The 26,073-nt window shown below is 40.9% G+C and overlaps 1 long non-coding RNA gene across 1 annotated transcript in view; it reads right to left on the bottom strand.

Annotated features, from left to right (window-relative positions):
- The window catches only part of LOC116662528, a 176,355-nt gene extending 151,012 nt beyond the window's left edge, over positions 1 to 25,343 (bottom strand). Inside the window, exons 1-2 of the long non-coding RNA XR_004318491.1 lie at positions 25,072 to 25,343; positions 2,854 to 2,981 (exon numbers count right to left, since the gene is read on the bottom strand). This is a non-coding gene — a long non-coding RNA (uncharacterized LOC116662528). The remainder of the gene's footprint in view (positions 1 to 2,853; positions 2,982 to 25,071) is intronic.
- Positions 25,344 to 26,073: the final 730 nt, after the last annotated feature.

Genomic DNA, 26,073 nt, shown 5'->3' with positions numbered 1-26,073 from the left:
CTTTACATCTGCTTTTAAGGTCAGCTCTGGCTTGCTGTGTGGGGCCCTCCTAGCCAGAGCCCTGGGCATGCAGAGGTGACCTCTCGCCCAAAGTCATGGAACCCAGACTCCGGTCTTGGTTCCATCGACCTTACAGCTGCACAAACCTTCTTGCCCAAGCAGCGAGGATTACTAACTCAATTAAAGGCATGAAACAGCAGAGACATTATTTTCCTTATAAAATGGCACAGTCAGCTTCCATGCCAGATTTCTTTTAATGTATGCAAATAAATGGGAAGGTGGGAGGGGTTTAACTTTCCTGTAAATCTATCTAAACTCCTTTGGGGAAAGATGTAAATAAGTAGAGCTACATGTTCATTGTAAAGACCCAGACATGGTATTATCATCATTAGTAATAATTTAATTATATTAGCTAATTGTTATTACATTTTTACACATTCACTTGGAGGCAAATTTTGTCTTCCTGCTACCTCTGTCATTAAAACAAAAGAATAATGCTATCCTAGATGAGAAGAATAATGACTGCACCTGTCAAAATAGATTTATATCTTGAGGCTCAGACAGCCTCTGCAGCATATTTTTGCCAGGAATATCATTTGTTCTTTTTTCTTTTCTTTTCTTTTTTAGAGAAGACAGAAAGCAGATTTCCACTTTTTCTATTGAGCCTCCCTCTCCAATGATGCTTAGGGCAACAACCCTTCAAAATTAGGTACCAATCAGTGCCAATTCCTTTGGTAACCATTGTAATAACATTAACATGATGAACTAATGAGATATTAATGCGGTTGTAATAGACATTTCCATAGGAGTTCCATTGTAATTGAGTAGGTTAATAATCTGCCTTAATCTGTGCTTGGCAAGTATAATGTGTGATGAATAGGGAAACGCAGAATTCTGATGACTTTCAGCTTGTAAGGTGTTTACTCTTTCAAAACAGAGAAGAAATATCTATTTTTAAAAGCAGGTGCACAAGTGAACGTTGGAGAAAACTGAGCCCAGAGTGTCATAACCCCTTATTCCTCAAGGCATTTTATACATTTAACTTTCTAAACAGCAATAGATGAGGGGACTGGATATTTAAGATCTTTATTTGTATTCGAACGCATCTGGTAGTTCATCCATTTATTTGACTTTTAGTCTATCAATACTTAGCAATTAAAATTAAGGATGGCAGAGCCTTAGGAATTCAACAATGGTACGATCAGCGTTGCTTTTAAAGAAAGAAAACACTACATACCCACCCCCGCCACACATACACTCACAGCCACACAGATACACATACCTATATACACACACATAAATATATACACACAGAAACAAAGACACATACAAACACACATGTGTACACTCACATACAGAAGAACTCCTACTGTTTGAGAGTAATAAAGAAATAAGGTCAGGAACCCAAAAAGAAATAAAAAGGAATGAGGTGATGGGAAAGAAAAAGCAAAAGCAAGATTGAAAAGCCAAGATATTCAGAGTCTTTCAATTGGATTCAAAAGGATACCTGCAAATAACCCTGGTTTGAACTCTGCTGAAAGAGAGAGGAGCGGAAAGAGCAGGACCTTTGTATGATTATTTATTCCGGCAAACAACAGCACATGGCAACTCAGAGCCTTTCTATTCCCTGAGCTAATATTTGGAAGACATTGTATCTCCAGGGCAAATTCTAAGTGTTCCTCCTCTCTCTGAAGTAAAGAGGAAAGGGGAAAAAATCAGAGGTTTCTATCATCCAAGGATAAAAAGAAAATACTGATGAAATTCAACATTGAACATTGTACGAGGAAGATAAAAAATTAAGAAGAAAGTATGATGATCAGCTTTACACAGCAAATACAAATGAAGGCTGTGTAAACCCATGTGGGCTTTTTTTAAGGTAGACTGTTGTTAAATTAACTGGCAGCATTTCAAAATCCCTTAACAGAGCATGCTGCTGCCAATTCTATTCCAGTCTTAACCCCCTCTACATGAGATCTGCTTTCCTAAACTGCTCCAAGTGGCCTCAGTTCTGCCCAGCCTGAACACGAGGAGGTGGCCTGCGGGTTCACTGGTTTCCTCCCATCTTCCCCAATTCCCTTTCCAGCTGATAATTACAATGGCCCCATCCCTCTGCTTCCCTTGGTAGCACCTTGTATCTGCCTGGAGCCCAGCCACCAGGGCTCTTGTTTTGCCCTCTCATCATATTCAACCCACAATGACTAGAGGGGATTGTCCAGATTCTGTCTCAAGTTTCACCCAGAATTTCACTACTTAGCAAACTTTTGGAGCCACCTATAAATTTGACGCTAGTAAGAGTTTTCAACACTAAGACTATTGTAGAATTAAGCAGGCAGACCAGGTAGGAGAAAGGCCACCATCATGGAATTCAGAAGAGCCTGTTTTCAATTCTGGTTTCTCCACTTAACACCTTATGCTACTTCATCATTAGTGCATTTCAACTTCCTCATATACAAAAATTATCTGTATTCATCTCCTTAGTTTGCAATAACAGAATACCACAGACTGGATGGGATAAACAACAAAAATGTATTTTCTCACAGTTCTGGAGGCTGGAAGTCCAAGATCAAGGTGCTGGCATGGTGGACTTCTGGTGAGACCTCTCTTCCTGGCTTGGAGACAGCTGCCTTCTCAGTATGTCCTCATGTGGCCTTTCCTCTGTGTGCACGTTAGAAAGTTCTCTGGTGTCTCTTTCTCTTCTTATAAGGACACCAGTCCTATGGGATTAGGTCCCACCCTTATGAGCACACTTAATTACTTTCTTAAAGGCCCTGTCTCTAAAAACAGTCACATTGAAGGTTAGAGCTTCAACATATGGGTTTGGGGAAACACAATTCAGTCCCCCATAACACCTACCTTGGAAAATTGCAAGGATTCCCAGACTTTTCACACTCCATGATGGACACTCCAGCCCCAAAATGTACAAAGAGGGTGAGAAGAGACAGAGCAGGTCAGGTCAAGGCAGCATTGTTTCAGGAACATTTCTGTGAAAAAAAAAAAAAAGAAAAGAAAACTTAGCTCTTATATTTTCTCAGGCCCTTATTGGCAAAGATTCTACATTTATAAGAGATAACTAAATAATGGATAGTTTTATTCTTCTATTAGGAAACATTGGGATAACCATAGTCCACATGGCCAGAATATGCAGAATTCTAATTTTTGTCCCCGCTGTTGACTGACATGGGCATTTTGAATATTACAATTCCCTCTATTCTTAGAGGAAATCAAATATTGCATAACAAACCACAGTGCAAACAAAACTATGTTATGATTCTCAGCAATTATAAATAACCAGATTGGCCTTAATCAAATTGGGGGAACATTTAGAGTCTACTGAGTCCATTAGCTGTGGTGTAAGATAAACAGAATAAATAGAATACTCTTAATGAAAGACACAGACTATTGCTACTCTGCCCATCCCCTTTCTGAATGGGCATAGTGATGTGCAGTAGCTTGAGATCAGGTGACTGGACCCCAGGTGGATCCTTAACCCAGACTTTGCTTAACCCTATATTAGTTAAGGAAAGGCCACAGTTACCATGTCTTCTCAGCAACAGGGCCTATAAGGCCCACTATTAGCTCTATTTCCTGATTAGACCCCCAAGAAACCTCATAAGAAGCCCTTCTCCTTCCTTGGGCTGGCTTGAGTTTCTCTCTCTGCAATCAAGAGAACCATCACTACCAGTGTGGCTCTAGGACTGTAGGTTTTCTACGCCTTTCCATGCTATCATATCTAGGAAAACACTCCAAAATCTGAATGCCTCTCAATCCAGTGGCTCCTAAAGGAATTTTTGTTGGTATTTTGTTTATTAGATGCTATGTATCTTATTCTATTACTCTTACTCCACATTCAAAGTGTGCGGAGATATAAGTCGGTATTGAATCACCATAATAGGATATATCCATTTGCAAAGAATTTGTCTTGGCAACTGCAGACAAACTCACCTATAAATATTAAAACATATCTTGAGCTTAAAAAAAAACTGGTTAATGTTTCTGGTTATTTATTTTATACATAATAGTTTGTACCTCTTAATCCTTTACCTCTGTATTGCCACTCTCTCCTTCCCTCTCCCCACTGGTAACCACTAGCTTGTTCTCTATATCTGTGAGTCTGCTTCTTTTTTGTTATATTCACTAGTTTGTTGTATTTTTTTTAGATTCCACATATAAGTGATATCATACAGTATTTGTCCACCAGAACTTGAAATTTCCTTCTTTCTAATGATGACAGCAATACTTCCCCAAGCTGACAGAGTCACTACAAGGAGTCAACAAGGCAATAGATGCACAGAGGTGACTGGATAGTTAGAATGCAGCTTCAACAGTAGGCTTTAGAAAATAATACATAATTTACCGGTATAAGTAAAATTCTACTTTGATAATTTCAAAATAGTGATTATACTTCCATTTTGAAATGAAAGAATGCTATATTCAAAATATATGGAAATGTCCTTTTATCTAACAAGTCTCCACTTTGACATGCAAAATCTGCTTACAAGAACCAGCACGTGAAGTCTCCTTGTAGCCGACCTCCGCCTGACTTGGACGTGATGGCTGACGTCAGTTGTCCTTCCTCATCCCCACCCCACTTCCACTCTTCCTGTTTCCATCCTCAGTGTCACAAGGATAGCAGGTAAATCTATCTCACTTTGCATTGTACCCTCAGTGCTCAAAAAATGCTAGATTTTGATGAATAAAGTCTCCTCAAAAACTATTCCTTCTTGTGCACAAACTACACTGTTACAACATAAATTTTCTCTTTCCTTCATTTTTATTCAGGAATCCTCAAAACATCAAAATGTAAAATATATATATATATATATATTTCAACTTCTCCAACTTGATTTAAGTTATTGAGGTCAGGAAATTTATCTTTGCCTTTTTATATTATTTCCATTGCCTTTAATGCAGTAGATGCTCAATAAATGCTGGCTGATTGGTTGAATGATAACTTGAAAATTTAGTGAAAAAATTGACAATTCATTTCTTTTTAAGTCAAATCAGTTTTTGTCATGAATTGACTGATCAATGCCTCAATATTCTAACACACAAGTGGTGATTTGAACCAATATAACCATATAGGGCATTAGGAGAGTCATAAAGTTTTCAATTCTTAACCTTATTCTTATTCGGTATCTTCAAAACCTACTTTGTTTTAATGGGGAAAGGATTGCCAAAGAATATATAGGAGACACCTTGGGGAAACAAGGGAGGAATTAACTCCGAAGTTTTCTAGTTTGAAAGATTAAAAAGCACTCCAAAATAAAACAAGTCAGCATTCTCAATGCTAGAAAATGATGGTGACTAAAAAAGTCTTTCCGCCTGTATGAGCACCATCCTCCACCCCCATCCCTAGTGCTGGGTAACTCAGAGGTATAATTTATGATGGATTCACAAACAAAATGGTCAATGGTTCAGCACAAACCAAACATGAGCAGACACATTTCTAAACCCAACCGTCATGCTGCTTACACAATCTGTTGATCCACTGAACAAATATATGTTGAAAGATTAAGCGGGAGTTGACTGCCATTCAGGAAGATAAATGTAGAGTAGACTCATTTTCCGCCTGACTTAATGCTTAAGGATTTGTATTGGAAGGATGCTGGGGAGGGGATGTCTACGGGGGATGGGAGGAAGGGAAATTCCAGTCACCCAGATCTTTAGATGAGATTATCTCACCAAGGACCTCACACAGAGGCCTTCACCAGACACCCCTCACATCCTGGACCTTCTTTTCCCCTTATTCTTTTATTGTAGAAAAAAAAAAATCCAACAAGTGCTGTAGGAGCACTTGGCTGGGCTATTCAGGCCTCGTTGATGGAGAGATAGGAGACAGAACGTTTTATACAGTACAGTTTGAGATTTAAAAGAAGGGGGAAAAGTCAGCCAGTCCTAAAGGCACATTGTTATCCAGCTGTCTCATAAACAGGCTGCAAGCCATTAAGCTATAGAGAGAACTCAATGCCTGAAGCTACAAACTCAGTGTTCCCGCTGGTGGGGCCAGTGTCATCCCCAGGCAGAGTGCTGGGCCAGCCTTGATTCGGCTCATTCTTGTTGACACCGTCCTCAAACGAGGTATAAGGCCAGGCTTCTGGAGTTGCATTTATCCAGCTTTGCTGGGCTGAAAAAGACAGCCCTTCAGTGCTGTCCATCCTGCTGTAAGTGTTTGAGTTTCACAAGAGAGCTTCAAGAGAAAGAAAGCAAAAGAAAGAGAGGGGAGGGAAGAGGGAGAGAGGAAGGAAGATAGGAAGGAGGGGAGGGAGAGAGGGAGGGAGGAAAGGAAAGAAAGAGAAAGCACAATCATTTGTACAACGTAAGTGGAATTGCCTTGATTTGTAAACCTGGGCCATGGCTACAATACAACAATGCGATCATGCTGCTTCCTTGTTTAGCAAGCTGTGAACAATTTTCAGAGACATCCAACAACTCTGGCCTGGTTGGAAATGCATTCAAAAAGAAAACCACTGAGCACTGCAAAAAGAGATGGATCTTGACCTACCAAAGTACAGGTGCCAATAATGCACTGGGAAGCAATTCACTTTGATTCAACATTTATTGAACACCCACATAGGTCAAGACACAAGAGTAGGAACCACGCAAGCTTGCAAAAGACCTGGCTCTTGTCCTTGCAAAGTGCATATGCCAGAAAAGACGGTGTGGACGAGCGCAGAGTGGTGCTCAGGTGTCCAGGAAGAGGTACGTTTTCCTTTGTGTAGGAGAGTAAGTTGAATCTTCTAAATTGGGAAGAATTTTAGGCAGATGCTAGACTTCAACAGTGCCGTGAAGAAGAAAAGGGAGATGAGCATGGACAGTTTCACATATACATTGAGGACATGAAGGCCAGAGAAGAAAACAGTATTCAAAATAAACCAAGAAATCTTTATCTGCCAAGCAAAGCGGTAAGTTTGGAAATCAAGAGGTAACAGATAAAAATGGCTGATGAAAGGCCTTGAAGCTATTTTTAGCTAGTCATAAGCCCTTGTTTTTCATTTTGAAATGCATCTAGCACAAGATGAAGAATTGCAAAACTATAAATGCGTGCACATAATTCTCTAAGTCAAATTTCTTTGGATTCTTGTACTTTTTAACTTTTACTTTTGTTTCGTCTCATCAGATTTCTGACCCTGAGTCATCCCAGGCATCCAAGTTGAAGAGGTTAATGACCAACATATTCTAGCCCACTATTTTAGTTTTTTCTTGTTTTTGTTTTATTTCACTGGGAAATTTTGCTGGGATTTAAAGTGGGACTGCATAACAAGTGAGTTTGAACCATCCCTTCAACATAACACCTCCATCTTCTCCCTGGTGACACTGTTGTTAGCCTTCTCTTTCATGAGCACCCTCCTTTCAGGTAAAACCAACCATTTCATAGCATAAGTCTCAATCAACAAATTTTAACTTTTGACCCAGTGAGCCTGCAGTCCATTTTATTCCATTTGTTGATTTTAACCAAACATCATTGACTTTGAACAGCTTAATCTTAAGCATCTGATCTCTCCTCCTTTGGATGGCTAGAACTTGGCAAGCCAAACGCTAACTACAAGAATAGAGAAGAAGAAACGCTAAAACTAGTGACTTCACTGGAAATGGCTCGCAGTCTAAAGAAAACAGGACCATCTGGGTTAAGTTATAGATTGAGCTTTCTGTTTGGTTTTGCTTCAGGTGGGGGGGAGTTTTCCCTTGATCATCCTTTTTACACTTTTGTCAAATAGCACAGGGTCAGATATTATTCTATAAGTGGCTTTAGGTTTTCTGCAAGTCTACCCCATTGGAGAAGCAAATCTTGCACATGATGGAAGCTGGAAAGTGTTCTCCTGTATGTTCATACAGCTTCCTAAACTTACTTATTCTCTGCCCTGGAGTGCACAGGGAACACAGCGTATGGTCCACTCTCATCAGCCCCAGTCACCTCAGGTCCAGGTGAGTAACTCTGTCTCAAAATACCTCCATAGGTGAGGATGAGCTAGCTGATGCAAAGCATAATCTGAGACAGTCTTTTCACCCAGTGTGCACAGGGACTGGAACAGGCTCTCCTGACTGATTTGCGGCTGTCCCAGGGACGGGAACAGCATGATGTGGCTCAGCCCTACTGTGGCAAGAGGTCACACTGCCCTGGGTAGCCGTCAAAAAAGGCATGGAGAAGGACCAAATGGTCATTGGGGGATTTCAAGGACAGGAAAGTTAATGACTTTGCCACAGAATTTGATTCTGGATTGAAAAAAAGAACTCTATTTTAATTTCCTAAACCTAGGAGAAATTCTTTCAGAGTAGCAAAACTAATGGTACCCAAAGCTAATGGAGTGTTCTAAGAAGTATTTTATTCCTTTCTCAATGAAGCTCCACGTGTATGATGACATTTTCAGAAGGAGCTAAAAGCTATTTTCCCAAAATTAAAAGTGCAGTTAGAAAATCTGCTCCAAATACAATGGTCTGCTGGCTTTGAAATATTGCTCCAGAGACAAGCCCCGTGGCGCTGGAGAAGACCTGAATCAGCAGGAGGCGGGAAGGGGCGTGAAGACGGTATTTATTATGTCTCGTGAAGACTCCATAGGTCACTGCTGATTTCTGTTTACACTGCGCTGACCCTTCACACTCCAGAGCAGTTTGTTCAGCTGTGATCTACAGCCGAGAGTACACGCAGTAAGTCACCTGCCGGGCCCTGCGCTAGCCGACCAGTGTTCCCGAGAAAACAGGCAGGGCTCTGTGCCGAGAAACGCCCACCAGCCCGCAGCTCTTTGAATTGTCTGTTTTCTCACTTTGCGCTTTTGTACTAATAAAAATTACATGTCTTGGGATCCTACTGTAAAGCATGATCCTAATAGACTGGATTTTAACAGAGCGATTATTTCCACTTTACACTATGGTAACTGGAAAATGAGCATGTAGAAACAACCCTATCTGTGGGTCACTGCTCTACCCATCCCAATTTGGAGGTGTTCAAATACTGATGTGCAATATAATGCTTTTTGTAACGGATTGTGCCAACTCTTGCAAAGGGTTATTTGAGGTCTCCATGCTGTGTTTGTAGAGAAACATGGACAGTTCTGTTATCCTATGAGGTTGATGTCTACAGTCTGACTTACTGGGGTCCTGTTTCTTGAACTTGGAACTCCCTGGTCATTTTATCTACCCATTCAAGAGCAGAAGGTTCCTCCTGTGCTTCCTGGGTGTGATTGCTTAACTGCACTGCCACAGAAAAGAAACGTTTTGTGATTTTTCTGAGGCTAACAGCAGTCTCACACCTGTGTGATATAAGCAGTAATAATATAGTGTTTGTTTCCCAGACAAAATTCTAATTCCAGGGACGGGGCTCCTTTAGTCACTCAGTCCAGAACTATAGCATTAGCTCATGTGGGCTCTCTTAAAGGGGAACTCCCATACACAGATTACCCTTTGTGATGGCCTCCTCTGGAAAACCTGCTACACCTGCCCCTATCCTATGTCCACTTAGCACCCCCATACTACCCCTGTGACAGCACTCGATACTGTACAATCACCTCCACACAACTGGTTGTTTGAGGACAGGATCCATCTATGGATCCCGGTGTATCCATAGAGCACCTGTGCCCAGCACAGTGCCTGACACACAATAGGTGCTCAATAAATGCAGGAGTAAACAGTGATTCTTTAACTTCCTCCCTAAAAGCCACTGGTATCTGGGGCCCTGGATTCCTTTACAAAAATAAGAAAAAGAGAGAGAGAGAAAAGGGGGGCGGGAAGAAAATGAAATAGAAGATAAAAAGAAGGGAAGAAACAGAAGAAAGGAATGAAAGAAATGAAGGGAAACCCATAGCTCTGTGTCTAACATAAGGAATGACAGGCCAATAAAAGAAGTAACATTGATGAATATAAAGTGATCAAGTAAGCACTATTTTTTGAAGATGAAACAAAACAGAATTTAGAATTCTATTTCCAGCACCATGGCAGACTAATCCCTCCAGGCATAACTAAAATACTGAGTAAAATATTTAAAATGTCATTTGAATGCATGGCGTGGTTGGCAGGAAAATATAGGGATGGATTGGAGGCCAGAGAAGGGTGAGAAACTCAGAGGTAAGGAAGCAGTAGAGAAAGCACTTATCATCCAACCTGGGGCTCCAGCAGGGGAGCAGGTCAGATTGAAAACCTCTGGCATAAAGCTGCTCCCCAACCCCAGATATAAATACTCTCAGAGGGTAGGGGAGAAACATTCCATACACTTTACAGAGGGAGATGTTGGGCAGATATGCCTCTCTGGGCTTTGGCCTTGAATCTGCATAAAGTCAAAAGAAAATTAAGCCTGGAGAATTTCTAACCACAAGTCCCATCTATGTAGGAGTGATGTAAGAATGCCCTCTATCTGTGTAACTCCTGGGAAAATACACATGGAAAAAACATTTCTTTACACGGTCCAACTGTCACATCCACATGCTATCAATGAAAGAGGAAATAAAGAAGAAAGACAAGCCACCTCCATTTCCTGGAAGTTGTGCACAGCAATTCTGGCCACAACTTACACATATGACCATACCCAGCTGTGTTTGTGGCCTTTATTCTGGTTTCCAGGGTTCTACTGATGGAAAGAAATGGAAGAATGAATTTTGGGGGTGGTGAGTTCTGCCTTTTTCTTCAAATATTGAGACAATCCCCAAGAGAGAATTAAGGTAGTATTTGATCCTTGGACGCCTTTCTGATTAGTAATAGGATTTTTTTTGAGTTTCATTGTGAAATAAATTGGTTTGGTTTGTTTGTCTTCAAATTTTCATTAAAAAAAGATAACTAGGTAAAAAAAAATATTTGAAATTGGAAATCAATTTCTTAAATAATAAGAAAAAGGGAAGAAGGATCCAAGAGCAAGAAATCATATAAACTGCAATTAAAGTTCTTTTTCTCAGGGAACTTGAAGTTCCTAGAATAGACAAAACTGTTCAGAACTGAAGTGGCTTATTGTTTCCTACCTATTTCCTTTCATTTTGCTCCTCATAACACAAATTCCCTCAAAAGAGTGTAGTAGCCAAGCCCTCCTGCCGAGCTAGAAAAACAGCTGAATGGCTTCCTTTTGGTGGAATGTCTTGCTTAGGGCTTTTTTTGTTTGTTTGTTTCTTTGTTTTAGGTTTCTGACTAAAGCATAGGAATAATTTGCCATCTTAAGTTTTAAAAGATTTAAAAAGAGACATTTTTTATAATAAGATAGCATCTTCAAAAAAAAAACCCACAGTCAATGTTACTAAACGTTCTTTGCAGAAGAGAACTTTAAGTGTCCCTTCAAAGGATTAGCTTTACATTAAAAAGATAAATAAAAATTATAGCACCAAACCTGAAAATCCTCAATAAAGGCATGTGTAAGTTTCCAGAAATAAGGGAGATAGTTTTTGTGTGGTGCTTTCAGCTACTCTACAAAAAAATAAAAAATAAAAAGTAAATGAACAAATAAAATAGAATTTACTGTTGTGTAAATATCAAAATGACAGTGACTGGTAAGATGGTTATTCTGGCGAAGTTAAAGAGGGAACTAAAGTATGGCCTGGTTGGGGATGCACAGAGGACACTCACACTCTTGCACACTCAAACATACACCTATATAGACATACTCGTGTAGTGAGTCACAGCAACCACTATATCAGCACAGAAGTTTTCCAAATGATTCAGCCCTGTTATCTGAATTTTCAGTATCTCTCCTTAGTCACTGTGCATGGATAGCAATAAACGTACTATAATCTACTGCCCCAAGAGGGGGGAAAAAACAAAGAAAAAGCCCCTGCTAAAAAGTGGTTGCTTTCTGAAGAACAGTGACAGTAGAGAGATTTTGTCCTCTAGCATTTTAAATGACTCTGGATTTATTTGGTAAGTGTATTCCTTGTACCAGGAATCCTCTGCCCTCCAGTCATCTTCCTTTCCCCTCTGAGACTCCCTGGGTCCCTGATAGTAAGGCACCAAAATGTAGAATTTATCCAACGGGCTTAACTCTCTAAAAGATTGGGATTATGAAAAAAATTACAGATAGTTAGCTAAATCATGATTTGAGATGGGTGTATTTTGTAGGATTATTTTTGGTTCACTGTAATGTAGATCCACATAAAAAAACATACCCCAATATTGTATTTTTCTTTTGTAACAAGTCCAGGAGTAGGTCATCCTGTTCTATTTGTATCTTTTCACTCTGCCATCTTTAGCATTTTGCTTTCATCCTTCTGGCCTCAACATAGTAGCTATTTCTCCAGGCATCACATCCCCATTCCAGACAAGAAGAAATAAGTGACAAAGAGGAAAAGCAAATGTCTTTATCAGGAAAATAGAACTTTCCTAGATATCCCTGATAGAATTCAGCCTGTGTCTTATTGGTCAGAAGTAAAAGAAAAGCTACAAGGAAGGCCACATAAAAGACTGTTTTCATTAGACATGTTGCCACCTCAAACAAATCGGGTTCTAATAGGAAGGATAAGAAAGAATGGTATAAATATTTAATGCCAACATTCTAGAATTTCAATCCATGGAGAAAGTAATTAAGCTTCTCAAAGGAAAGTATAATATCATATTCACTTTTTGCTCTCCAAGTGCTGACACATAGTACATGGTCATCCAGCAACTATTTCTTGAGCTCCTATTGTATGCCAGGGGCTATTTTAGGTGCTTGGGATGCACCCAGATAAAAATTCTTGTCCCCTTACATCTTACATTCTAGCGGGCAGAGACAGATAGTAAACTATAGTTACAATAAATAAATAAAGGTTGCAGTTTGTGCAAAGGTGATAAATTCTGCAGAAAAAAGAGAAAGTACAACTGAGTAAAGAGGATTAGGAGAGGAGAGTGGAATGGACGGATTGTGACAAAAATAACCCAAGGATTATGTATTAACTTGTTCCTTTCATTCCTCAAACCTTTCGAATTTCTGGAACGTATAGTCTGTTTTATCTTGGAAAAAATAGTTCATTATTTTTCCAACTCCCATTCTTGAAAGTGCTGCATCTGACTGCTGTTATGTACACAAGAAATGTCAATGATTGTGTCACGTAGTGTACTGGGCTAGACGTTGTCTCAAACAGAGGGAACTGTTTGCAATTTACTTAAAGGGTCTAATTCCATAAGGAAGAAGGAAAATTCTGAGGGAAGAAAAGAGCAGTCCATAAAGAGAAAACACTCTTCTGACCTGGTGTCTTTTGAGTGTCAGAAGAAGGGCCTTTCTGGGGAACGTGACTCTTCAGTAAGTGTAGTGCAATTGGATTAACTCTCCTCTGCTTTAAATCACAAAAATAAGAAACACACATACACATACATACAAACACACACACACACACACACAGTTACATTTCAGTGTGAAAAAAAAAACAAAAACCCGAATCAACATCTCCCAAGGGATCAGGGTTTGATTGATTTTATTTAAAGTCTGGGTGGGTTTCTGACCACTAAATACTAGCTTAATTATCCCAGCAATGAAGAGTGATGCTCTCATTAGCAGAGGTGAGAAGCCCATCTGTGTTCTCTATTGGTTTTTGTACAGGATTGTAAACGTGCAAATTGCATGTACAGTTGGGGAGCTGGGAAATTATAATTGCAGCTCTGATATTCATTATCCCATGAACTTGAGTAAAGCACTTTTTCTCCCTGGGCCTTGGCCTATTTGTGCATAAATTGGAGTTAATAGGATTCTACTACAATACACAATTTCAACACCACTTTAAGCGAAACCAAAAAGTCCTGCCTTGTGTACTTCCCACTGGCAAAAGTGATATTCTCCCAGATCCTGAAGCTGAGGTTATTACCGAGCCCAAAACAACTGCTGCACAATTAGAAAGCGAGAGCAATCTTACCGCTTTAGAATTTGCAAACATAGAAATCACAAAGATGCCACATCCTCTGTCCCTGAAGAAACTGAATGCTTCTGCAGAAAGAGGTGAAACACTGTAAGGTGAATTTCACGAATGTTTAGGGGAATGACTGAAGCAAAGTCATTGGATAATTACTCTCGGTAGGGACAAATCCAGATTTTTGTGAGGCCCGGAGCTTTTAAAAGCATTTTTTTCAAGAAGGAGGTGCTCTTTAATAAAAGGGATACTTACTATTTCCTTGGAGAGATAAAAAGTCACAATATGTTATTAATTTTTTAGATGGAAAATATCACAAAAGTCACAAAATGTGTAAAAATGCTGATGTCTGTTCCTATCTGCTGCACCTCCATAAGAGTTTTCCTTACATTTTATGTCCGTCTCCTTGACAATCTCTTCATTCAACAACAGTTTTGAAAATCATTTTCCGAGGCAGATATACCACGAAACGGGTGAAGCTTCAGCGACGGGCCCCTCACTCCCATGGGTCCCTTGCAAGGCCCTACACCAATTTTGTATTTTCCTCAATTCTTGCCACACACACACACAAAATTATGGTGTCTTTTATAACTGTGCATGTTGCATTAGCAGGTTATATTCCTGAGAGGAAAGAACTTTCATGTACTAAGAGCTGATGGTGAGACACACTTTCCATACTCTATACGTTTCAAATTGTGCTTTCCCTCCACTATCCATATCCTTACAGTGCTGGGCTATGAAACGCGATCATGGTGCAAGAGAGCTCCTTGCCCACATCTTCATGGCACAACACTGGGTCAAGTAGCTAGTGGGCAGCAGGAGCATTCCAGGAAGCTGCTCCCGCAGCTGAATACCTAGGCTCATTCTCATTCTAAATAAATATCCACTGTGTGCTTCTTGAAGTCTCAACCACAGAAACATCCTTCACTAAACTCAAACTCCATGTATCCCCAATTCCCTCTTAGCCAGATCCCCAACACATATGGCCATTCCAGTGCCACCCTGCGTAGGAGAAAGAATAGTGGAAGGAATGTTTGAATGGAACGGGACCATGATCTTAAACAATATAACTTAAATGTTTCATTTTGCAAATTTGGTGTATATGACCTTGCAAGTGAGTGGCCCTGAAGTTTAATCATCATTCATTTAACAGTAAATCTTCACTGATTCTGAGTCCTGGTGGCTCCACACATGCTCCCATCATGGGGAGGAGGGATGCCTCAGAGGAAATAGGTGGCTGTACAATATTCTGAGCTTCAGAAACAGCAGTATGGCATTTCTAGCTCCTTTGAATCTGGAGATGTGAATTCGGATTTGGGTTTCAGAGGACACAAATTATTCACTCAGCTGTGGTTCACTCATCTATCCATCAAGACAAAAAAATACTTAATTGAATTCTGTCATCATAAATTCTCTGCTTAATGTGTGGCTAATTGAAAAATAAGCAAGCCACAGTCCCTACTCTTATAGGACCCAGAGTCTAGTGGAGAAGACAAAAAACAAAAAAAAAGACAAAAGACATAATGCAAGGCAGACTGCACTGGAAGAACAGAGGAAGCAGAAGTCCAAATTGGAGTCCAAATGGTCAAACAGTGGGCTTGTTCAACTGAATAACCTCTATATAACCTCCGATCCTCAGTTTTACCATCTGTAAAATACACATAGCAATATTCATCTCACAAGACTAATGTAAGGATGGGGGGAGGGTAAAATTATAAAAAAATTGCCTAAATATAAGGCTTTCTATTACTATCACTCCCTAGAAGCAAAAACAGTCTTACTCCTTTATATATCTGCATCTGTTCTGGATGCTCAATAAATCTTTGTTCAATGTAGAGTAATAAATAACAGAGTGAATAAATAAAAATATACGAAGAGACATGAGGGCTTCCCAGAGAACATCTGATCTTACCCAAGTCTTGAAGGATGTTTTGAAATTTGAGATGAGATACCAAGAATGTGTCAGACAGGAGTCTTTCAATGATAAGTGGCAAAAACTCAACTCTAATTTCTTCAGCAAAAAAGAGGGATAGTTGGCTCATGAAACTGAGAAGTCCAGGGGCAAATTTGGCTCCCCGTTGGCAGAACCCTGGTATCCAAACAATATTCCCAGAACCAGTCTCTCTCCACTGCACGACCTACTTTTCTTCGTGTTGGCTTTATTCCCAGGCAAGCTCTTCCCACACCATGGCAAATGGTCACCTTCAGCTCCAGGTTTACGTGGGCTCAAATCTGCAATCCGTATGGAAGGATTCTCAGATTTGGAGCAGGCAGATAAGACCACCCATGAAGATGGTAGGAGGAGTGGCATACATTCGGGAAGGCATTATGCCCACCCTGAATTTCAGGAGCTGAGAATGGGGAACAGTAGATCCCTAAAAACTCCAGTAGCTAAGAAGAGGGAGGGGAGAGACTGCTGTGGAATTCTCCTACAAAGCACATTTCAGGTAGAGAAGAAAATAAGAGCAAAAGCTCCAATGTTTACTGAGTACACACTGCCCTGGTGTCTGGGAGGATACAAAGGTGAGGGGAATACAATTCTGGCCTCAAGTAAGGGAGAAAAGGCATGTCAGGAAAATAAGCAACCATAATCCAAGATAGACAGTGAGTAAAGCCCTAAAAAGTTCGGTCAGAGTAGGTGGAGATCTCTTTCAACTCAAGGGACAGGAAACTTTTCAGAAAAGACATGGGGCCCAAATTGGATTTTGAAGGAGTTTGTAGGAAAGATGGTGTTCACATATCATCTGAAAATTGATAAACCCCAAAATCAGCCCTAGCACTGGTGTTTGGAGCTGTGGAGTTATTTAGAGTTCTGATGAATCAGAACTTGCAGTCATTTCTCAGTCATCATTGTGGTCGAAGATTAGAGTGGAAAAAGGCAGATAAGAAGGGTTACAGGGTGATTTGTACTGTGGCAAGAGTTATATTGTCTGGGCTAAAATCTCCACTTTAAATTTTAAGTAATATATATTCTTGCATTTGTTTCTTTATTTATCAATCTAAGTAGACTTCTTTCTTTGAGGTGAAATTCACATAACATAAAATCAACCATTTCAAAGTGTACAATTCAGTGCCATTTAGTGTATTCACAATGTTGTTCAATCATCATTTCTATCTAGTTCCAAAACATTTTCATCTCCTCAAAATGAAAACCCATGCCCCCATTAAGCAGCCACTCCCCATCACCCCATCCTCCATATCACCAAGCCCCTGGCAACCACTCGTCTGCTTTTTGTCTCTATGAGTTTACCTACTCTGGATATTTTACACAAATGGAATCACATAACAGGTAAATTTTTGTGTCTGGCTTTTTTCACATAATATTTTCGAAGTTAACTGGACCTCATTTGATATCCCTCCCATATCTATGAGGGACTATGATATGTCAACTCTATTCCTAAGTTCCAATGCCTAGCAGCTCTCCTGTGATGGATGTTTCACCACCTAATGTCCACTCACCCTGGTGGGCAGGATGCTCCCAGGGGTCAGGTCTGAACTTCTCTGGGCTCTCCTGTAGTCATAAGCAAGTATTCACATGATGTACACTGTTTCATAAGTTAGCTGGTTGCATGTTGGGTGCTTGCAAACTCCAAAATACATTCTTTGGCTAAACAGAACCCCTTCTTCAAGGACAATCAGTCAAGGAAAGTCCAAGAAGTAGGCAGGAAGCAGAGCGGTCACTCAGTCCTCAATCCCCAGATCCTTACACTTTATCACAGAATTTAAATCTCAAAGGGTTCTTAAAGAACATCCACTTTTTAGATAATGAAAGTGTGGCCATAGAGGCTTAAAATGATTACCCACAATCACACAGGTAGAGCATCAGAGCCCCTGTAAAAGCTCAGAAATCCTCGGGCTAAATTCAGTGCTCTCTGATACAACATAGTGTCCAATACTTTTCTCTCTAGAAGCAAGAACCGAATGTAAGAAGGCAGTAGCTCTTAAAACAAAACAAAACAAAAACCTTCTCAGTCCTGAGAGAAGCCTCGTTTTTTTAATCTGTGCAAATAGGGGGGTAACTCTGCAGTTCACAAGGGAAGAGAAGCTGGTGTATCAAAACTGAGAATAATTTTGATCTCAAATTGAAAGCATATGAACGCACTAGTAAAGATTTCTATCATGTATAAATTTGGAGCTACCATTGGAGCTATTTTTCCCTGTGTGGGGTATCTCTATGTCAATACAGCTTATATCTTACTGTCTTATAGCAATGCCAATCTGCATCCCACCGTCTCATTTCGGATTTGTTCCCAAGGGCACTGAAAGAGAGTGACCCAGTAATCAGGGAGGGTGGGAATAGGGGACAGTTTTTAGGACTCGAAGGCAGTAAGGGCATCGGACTCATCCAGTGCAGCTAAACTGCTGTTCTCCCTCTTTAAAAAAGTCACTTGTAAATGGGAGCTCAGACCCTTCCAGGTAGAAATGCAAGCCTGTAAATACCATGTCAGAGTCTTGATTTTCTTTTTTTTGGTAACATAAAGTTAATGATGCTTAAAATATGCACAATATGTACCCCTGTGGAACACTGAATTATCTTGATGTCTGAACTTCTGGGGATGGTCTATAAAGAAAATAATTCAGAAGTGAGCAGAAACAGAATTGTAAAATGCAATTAGGAAAGGGGAGGGAAGCCCCAGATGTATACGCAGCAGAACCAAAGGGGAAAACAAACCAGTGCCCTGATGTGCTCGACTTTGCTTTTTAATCTCATCTTTGAAAGAGTCACTTCCTGGATTTTTGCCTGAGAGATTTGTGAGCATTTCCTTGAGACAATTTACTTCTTTTTAACTCGGGGGAAAGGTGCTTTCAAAAACAAGCCAACTGGACCGTTCTCTCCCTGCAGAGCCACAACACTCAAACCCTCTGCACCTAAAACAAATAAACAAAACAAAACAAAACAAAAAATCTTCTAACTAATATTTAGGCTTTCAAAAGTAGGTTCGCTGTGAGCCTCCCTAGGATAATCATTTGCCCCTTCCTTCAGCCACACATAATACAGTCTTTATTCAGCAAATAGCAAAGTCGTTTCCCTGCGAGTCAAAGGTCACTTTCTGCTGTATTAATAGCTGCTCTGGGAGGGTCAGTGTTGTGCTATCCTACATTTTTTCCAGGGCCTGGAGATGCAATTTCCTACAATCTGCAGGCAATTTCCCACCAATTTTCTTGGGGAGCTAATAGGCTGTGACAGGAGATGGAGCTAGCAAACAGCAGGCGGCTTCAGAAAAGACAAATTGCATCTCTGCCACCTAACTGGGCAATCTAGATAGACAGAGTTTATAGCTTTGTAGTGTTATTGGGCCCCATGCTAACAGCAAATCATTCACGCTGCTCGCTGAATTTCATATTCCCTTCCTTCTGAATTTGTTATTGCCACATATCACGTTGCAGCACTTTCCCTGGAAATTGCAGTAAAAAAGGGGATCACATATATATTAGCGACTTAAATGTTTCCTAAATTGCTTACCAGAAATTATTAGCATTCAATAATTTCTGTTTATAGAGTTAGGGCCACGCTCGTCATTTTAAAGTGATGGAATAGGAAGGTCGGAAAGAAAAGCCAAAAAGGAATGGGTAACAGGTTGAAACCCTTTGGCAGGCACAGAGAGCCTATTTCTTCCATCGGAGAGGCCCTCGTGCTTATGCACGGTCAGATGTACTTAAACAAATAATATAAACATTTGTAAAACATGCCCACAAGACTGATTTATGTTTTGCCTAGATCATTTTTTTAAAAGTTAGCAGTGGAAATGCTTTCTGAGAATTAAACAGGAACACCTTTATTTTTATGTAAGTATTTTTTCTTATTACATAAGTCATACAGGTTCAACCTGAAAGAGAAAAGGTAAGTAAGAGAAGGAAATTAAAAGTCTGATCAAGGAAACACCTAGTCATTGTATCAACTTAAGCATTTTTGTTTTCATTAACTTAATTTACAAAAGACCTAATCTGTGCCGGAGGTGACACAAACATGAATTAGGTTAGCTCCTGCTGCTGGGGATTTCATGGTCTAGAGGAGGACACAGGCATGCAAACAGATCAACTGTACGACACTGCGCCCCAGCTGTCCAAATGCTATTTCTGAAGAAAGGAGGAACAGACTGTCTGCAAAAGTAAACTGAGGTGAGAAGCACAACATCTCAGCTGGAGTTAAATAGTGCAGGTGAATGAACAGCAGAGATTCAGATTCAGAGATTCAGCTCTGCTTTCCTAAAGTGGTTCTATTTGAGAGGAATCAATATGGAAATAGTAACCAATGTACTCTGTCATTTGCATCTAGAGACCATCATTTGAAAAACACACAAACTTTAATGTTTTGCACAACATGCTATGGTCTATGCTGTCATGCATACACTGATAGTAGGGTAATATTAGGGTAATTACACCCTTAACCGGGCATAAGAAGGCTGGAGCCAACCTTAGGGTTACAGGGAAGCGCAAAGCAAAGGGTGTTGAGCAGAGCACGTGCCAGGGACAAAAGCAGAATTCCTAGCTAATCTTATGAACCTCGTTCCTACATGACATCTACTGCCAAGAACTTAGACAAGCCAGGAATGGTTAAAAAAAAAAAAAAGACTCCAAGAAGGCTGATCACTTCCTAAAGATTAGAACACACCTGATCTTTACAGATAAGTAAAAATTGAAACAGAAACACCTCCAATTTTTCTGAGGTAGATTAGGTGGCTGCCAGAAGGACTGTCCAGTCTCTGCTATATTTGCTGCCACCTCCATAAAAAGGAGTGTTATGATGCTTTCTTTTTCAGCTCGTTATCACATCAGGTATGCATAAAAGTAGCCCAAAAGATCATCTCTAAAGGGGAAAAGGAGCGTGTATTGGTGTGGAAATGTTTTGACCCTGGGATTTTCAGGGCTGATTTAAGTAGGTCATGGTTTGTGATTTTGAGAGCAGGCATGTGGAGGGGTTCACCCAGTAAAAACTTGGAATGGTTTCAGCGAGATCTCTGCTCTAAATGATCTCTTCCACTTGCTAGTTGTGAGATCTAAAACTTCATCATCTATCTTTGTTCCTATCCCGAAGGTTTAGATGACCACGAACCTTAAAGACCTTAAAGACAGTGTGTTTTTAATCTCAAGGATCCAGAGTTAGGCCCATAATAATCCTCCCTATACATTAATTGAATTGAATAGAATGAAGGGCCCCTTAAGTAAAATGCAAATAACATCTTGTATAAACCAGTCATTATCCATGTATCTCCACTTGAGAAGGTTACTGTTGAATAGGTCTGGGCAAACGCCCTGACATCTGCATATTACATTCTCCTGCAGAGCTAGTTTTGAAAACCCCTGGGATAGTTATGGGGTGAGAGGAGTGGAATGGACAGGAAATGTGTACCCATAGAGAATCTCTAACGGCACAATGACACATTGGGGAAAAAGCAAGGGAATGTGCCCCCCCATTCAAAGCTGCACTTTAAACCTATGAGCAATAGGAACTGAGCCAAGTGACCCAGTCAGAACTTTCTATTTCCTTATCTGTTGTAGTGCAAGTGGCTGTAAGGGTCATGGGAGGTAACGCTCGTGACGCTTGGCCCATAACAGCCAGAACTGGCAGGGCACCTTGCACAGGGGAGGCTTACAAGAAATGGCAGTTCTCCCTCCTTCTCCTCGGATGGCGATGAATGTTCTATTCCCTGCTGGCCAAGCCATACCTGGCACATGAAGCACAAAGCTTCTCCCAGGTCTCAGGGCTCCACATGGATTCAGCCCAGGTGCTGGGTAGAGTGTTTTCTCTCCACCCTCCCTCTTCCCTATCTCTGTCATTGCATTTCTCTTGGGCACAACTTCCAAATGGATAAGCCACGACAGAGTATTATTGCTCCATGAGTTAATACCCTCAGTTCCTTCTTGTCATTTCTAGACATGATGACTTTTAATTTGATTCTGTTCCACTTCTTGTATGCTACATTCACTTCTCTATTTCCCTAAGCATCAGAAAAGTGAACCCTAAAGTGAATGTCACTGGGACTGAAAGAAACAAAATGGCACCCTGTGGCTTGAAAGAGTCAAAGGGCTTTGCTGAGCATTTCACTTGCCGCTTGAAGAATTAGGTAAGGGAGAGAATATAGCTTATTAAATTCCTTTTATGGATAAATAAATTAAGAACTTGTCCAAAATCACATACCATTTCATATATTCCTCAATCTCACAGTTAAAAGAAAAATTTATGGGAACATTTTCATGACTTTTATGGACTAGTTATGAAGTGCTCAGACCCTATGACTTTTCTGGGAACACCCAAGAGTTAGAAATGAACTAGGAGAGGTCACTGGTGAGACAAAAAAATTCCACCTTTCATTTCTGCTTAAACTTTAATACTAAATGCGTATTGGTTACTGAATCTAAGAATATTTAGAAAGAAATAATGTTGAATAAAATTAGTAAGGCTTGCAATTTTTCATAATATGAATAAATGAGATAGGATTAAAAATATTTCCTACTTAAATTAACGCTGTCCAGTGGGAAAGAAAATTAGTTTATGCTTAGTAGAAAGAAACATAAAATTTTACTATAATTCAGCCCTAAGGAATTTTTTAATTACCTCAGTAATGAAAAATGTAAAATTACTGTGAGTGCATGTGCTGGGATCTTTCAACACCCATTACTCAGCTTTAAACCACTTGCCATTTTAATATCCAATTTCATAAATATTATATTTCCAAAATGTTTGGCTCTTCAGAAGACAGGAGTGAATGTAAGATAACATCTAGCAATAGCTTGCACTCAACAAGGAAGGAAAAAAACCGTAATATCCACCGACTGTGCAGATCCAACTGAGTTTAAATGCCAGCCAGTCATTTCTTAATCAGGAGCAGTAACAGAAATCACAAATTCCATTGCTGCTCTGTCTTCAGAATTAGGTCCAACAAATCAAAAATAATGACCTTCACTAGTTTGTGTGGTCTGGCAAGGGATTAGGCCCCAAAAATAAAATATTTTCCCAATCAGCAAATGTTCCTATGAATGGATTGGCCAACAACCCCAGTTCATTTCTTTGAATTATATCTCGCATGCAATCTCATTTTTCCAATGATCCATTAGTTAACCAGAAACACTGTACATATTTTAATGGGTTAGGAGACCTTAGGGGAATTGATGCATCTCAAATGCATGCCTCAGGGGACTCTGGTTTATTGCACAGAAGATAATTCTTTCCTGAAAAGGAGCAAGCTTCATTTGAAATTAAGATTTGGAGATCATAAACAGAATCAACTGAGCCAGGAAGTCTTTTGTAACGTGTGGCACATGGGAGGCAAATGAGTGCTTGCAGGTTACCGGGGGAGAGGAAGGCCTAGGGGAGTGACAGAAAGCTTTTTCCCTACCTGTGTCACCTCAGAGCCTGTTAACAGTATGTTATGTGAGAGAGACTTAAAATTTTTTCTCGGTCAATGTGCCACACTAAGAAGTTCATTCTTGAGAGAGAGAGGGACTAAGTGTTGGTCATGTTCCAGAATATCTTAATGCAGTAAACCACAAAATAAGTTATTAGCTTATTGTAAGAACAGCCAGTTTCTAAAGTAATGGAGTAATCCACCATGGATTGCAGCAAGGAAGTGGGACAAAGGGTGTGAAATGAACAGATGGATTTGATTTTAAACAAATTTGACCCATGACAAGGGATGTAACAAGTCATTTTCCAGTTTTCCATGCTGTGGGGTAACTTCCCTCGTGACCTCTCCAACCTGCTAGCTCATTTTTCCCTCCCAGGAACTCAGGCCTTTCTGGGAGAGCAGCTCCATGATTATAAACTACTGTCTCTTGCTTCTTCAAAACTAATCAAATGAGGCACCATAGGGGACTGCCACAACAGAAGGCTTGATTACTTAATCTTCAAACTATTTGTTCTCCTAATCTCAGACTCATTCCCAGACACGCTGATAAGAATAACAAGAACAAATGTTCAGGAAATGTCACACCTGTGTAACTCTGGAGTCTGCGAATACTGAACAATCCTGTATTGGCATTACCCATCAGTGTGGCTGCCCCCAACCCCAGGCTAATTCGTAACATGGGCCATTTTTGTCCTTTTCCACCCTTTCTTTAATCCCACCCCTGCCTCCCTGTCCCAACTTCATGTGTTCAGTGGCTAAAAGCTGCCAAAGTTGGCCCTCTGCAGTGAGACACACCCCCTCCACTAAGCCTGAACTCCCTGGCAGTGCCCACTGCCTCAGAATGTCCTGCTGTCATCTCACTGCCTCAGTAAAACTCCCATCTTCTCACTGCCAATGCCAATTAGAGCTTTGGAAGGAAATAATGGGTGTACGTAAATTCATACTTAGAGGTGAATGACTGCTCCTTTGACATGTTATAAGTCTCCTAACTGACCCTTCCCTCTACTCCACATCGACAAAGCTGCTGTCTAAAATGAAAACTTAACCAGGTTCTGTTGGTTCTCTGAGACCCAGAGAAAACGTGGAAGTGTAACTCAGCAGAATCCTACAGGGCCTTCCTCGGACAGAACCCTCCCCCTATGTCCTCTGCTGTAGCTCCTCTCTGAGGCACCCAGATCATAGTATCTCATGCATGTTTCCTCAGTTTTTCATATGCTAAAAACCACCACCAAATGGAAGACATTAACTGTTTTAGAGCACGGAGCCCCCAGACCTTCTGGCGCCTAAGGATTGATAACCATCAACCATTGATCACCGTTAACCAGTCCAAGAATTGTGCACACCTGATCACGTACCCTTGGATGCCCTTGACTTTTAAAAGGCTCAGCTGAAACCCTTCAGGGAGGTTGGAGTTTTGTGGGCACGGGCCACTCGCTCTCCTTGCTCAGCCCTGCGGTAAACCTTTCCCTGCTCCAAACGCCGAAATTTCAGTTTACTTGGCCTCACTGTGCATGCGGCACACACAAACTTGCATTCGGTAAGTAACGGAAGCCCCCACCCTCACTCCATCCGTATCCCCACCCTAACCCCAAAACCCACGGTTTCTACCCAGGACAACCCCACCCGACCTTCGTCCCATTACAGAATCTCATTGAAATGTTTACCTCTTCTCAGAAATATAATTCAACTTAGTACACACTTCTTTAGTCACAAACACTTCGCAAATTCTGAGTTCAAAATCTGCCTTCTAGCATTACCTTCTCTAGAAACTTCCCTAACTCACATCCACCCAGCAAAGGTTATGGCTCACTTCTTAGTGTCAAAATCTTACCTTGTTCATGACAGCAACTCCCACCAGCATTCACTTAATTTCTGCAAATTCAACTCTACCGAAATTGCTCCATTAATCCACTGTAAAATTTGGCTGATGCGATACTTACGTGTTAAGAAAAACATAATAATCCAGTGTGTGAGCAAACATCCAAAAAGGAGTGTGGCAGAGACAAGCCAAGGAGGAGGCTCGTAGCTTCTTCCCAGTCCCAGAATGAGGCACACAAGGTCTTGTCCTGCGGTCTCCTCCCGCGGCCAGACGCGAGGGCAAGGGCCAAACGGGGCTGAGGGAGGAGGAACCTAAGAAGGTTCCAGAGGTAATGCCATCCCCGATAGCCACTGCGTGAACTCGTGAGGATGCCGGTCTTCGTCTTCTCCTAAATATGCCCTCCAAGCCCCTCTTCCCGACAGAGAGGTCTGTCTGTCAGCCGAGGTCTCGCTTGAGTGGTGACGAGAATCCAGCACCGGGTGAGGGCGGCGACGCGAGGAGAGAAGCCGGCAGCTCGCGGGTCAGCGCTCGGCGCCGTGTTTCTGCGCAGCGCGGCGTGGGCGTGGGCGGGGCTGGCAGGTCACGGACAGAGACGAGGGGGAGGGAACCTGCAATGTACAGGGGTTGGGCCTGGGAGAGCCTTCAACATGAGCAGGTGTGACGCTTTTGAGACTGTTGGGGGAGAGGAAAATTGGGGACTAATGAAGGCGTGGTTGAGAAGTGTTGCTGTGCATCTCACGAGAACGTAAAAATGGACTTCATTCAAATTAATGCTTGCCTTTAGGGTGTGGGTATTGACTGAGAAGGAGCATGGAACACAAAGAAGCCTTCTGGGGTTCTGGAAATGTTCCGTATCTTAATCTGGGGGGATGTAGGTTTGCCAGATTAAAAAAAAAAAAAAAGTACAGGAAACACAGCTATATATTTGGGACAAGTAATACCCAAAAAATTATTTGTTGTTTTTCTGAAATTCAAATTAAACTGGGTGTCTTGTATTTGTATTTGAAAAAGCTGGCAACCCTAAGGTGGTATGGTAGTTACTTGAGTGTAGACCAGTGCTTCTTAACTAGGGGTGATTTTGCCCCAGCCAACAAATCTGCTGACACTTTCGACTATGATGACT

This window comes from Camelus ferus, unplaced genomic scaffold, assembly GCF_009834535.1.
Source record: "Camelus ferus isolate YT-003-E unplaced genomic scaffold, BCGSAC_Cfer_1.0 contig299, whole genome shotgun sequence".
Lineage (NCBI taxonomy): Eukaryota > Metazoa > Chordata > Mammalia > Artiodactyla > Camelidae > Camelus > Camelus ferus.
This window is presented reverse-complemented; position numbering and strand designations above follow the sequence as displayed.